The sequence below is a fragment of the Tachysurus fulvidraco genome, chromosome 17 (genome assembly GCF_022655615.1).
Source record: "Tachysurus fulvidraco isolate hzauxx_2018 chromosome 17, HZAU_PFXX_2.0, whole genome shotgun sequence".
In the NCBI taxonomy this organism is placed as follows: domain Eukaryota; kingdom Metazoa; phylum Chordata; class Actinopteri; order Siluriformes; family Bagridae; genus Tachysurus; species Tachysurus fulvidraco.
In genome coordinates this window covers 1,927,095-1,928,089 of record NC_062534.1, presented here as the reverse complement: position 1 = coordinate 1,928,089, position 995 = coordinate 1,927,095, and the positions used below count along the sequence as shown (strand labels likewise).

The 995-nt window shown below is 31.1% G+C and overlaps 1 long non-coding RNA gene across 1 annotated transcript in view; it reads right to left on the bottom strand.

Annotated features, from left to right (window-relative positions):
• Positions 1-725: 725 nt before the first annotated feature.
• The window catches only part of LOC125139251, an 8,226-nt gene continuing 7,956 nt past the window's right edge, over positions 726-995 (bottom strand). Inside the window, exon 3 of the long non-coding RNA XR_007138326.1 lies at positions 726-887. This is a non-coding gene — a long non-coding RNA (uncharacterized LOC125139251). The remainder of the gene's footprint in view (positions 888-995) is intronic.

The following is a 995-nucleotide window of genomic DNA, read 5'->3' as shown; positions in this document are numbered from 1 at the left end:
AAAAAATGATATGAAATAATAATAATAATAATAATAATAATAATAATAATAATACTAATAATAATACTAATAATAATAATAATAATAATAATTAGATAGACTTCTAACTGGCTGCAAAACATACAATAAATAAATAAATAAATAAATAAATAAATAAATAAATAAATATCTGGCATGCTTGCAAAATAATTAAAAATTTTAGACATACTGATTTGTTTTTAGCTCCTCAAGTATTACATATATATATTTCATAGATGTGTGTTCATTTAGCAGAGGGGTGCCAAAAGTTTTGCATACAAGCCTATTTGGAAGGGTGGAAAGTAACAGATTACACTTAATGATTAATTTTACTGGAAAAAGAATGAAAATCATTTGAAAACCTAAATAATTAAATATACATTCATATGTTTTTGACTTTTTTTTAATTCTTTATATATTATGTTTATTTTCTCCAGACCCCAGAATCATAGTGTTTATAAAGGCTTGTGAACTGTGCACACATCTTCATGTGTAAGAGGATGTGGTAGACTGGTGGTTAGGAAGGTCATGAGTTCTAATCCCAGGTGCACCAAGCTGCCCTTTCTGGGCCCCTGAGCAAGGCCCTTAACCTTTAAATACCTAGTTGTATAAATTGCAATAAAAGTGTAAGTCACTCTGGATAAAGGAGTCTGTTAAATGGCAGAAATGTAAATATTAAAAAAAAAAAAAACAATTAGTGTTCAGAGTGTTACTGAGTCTCTGCTTTATTAGACCACCAGGGCACTGAAAGTACACACTAATAATAATAATACTAATAATAATGTGTGGTGAGCGATGAGTCCCTCTCTGGATTCAGAGCTTTGTCACAGTTCGCAGCTCGTCCTTGAAGAGCATCGTCTGGAAACAATCTGACAACGAGAGACGAGAAAAATACACATCTAGTGTATAAACAAACATGCTCCAAAGACTCATTTTCACATCTGTCAGAGTGAGGGCTAATTGGCCATGAAACACTT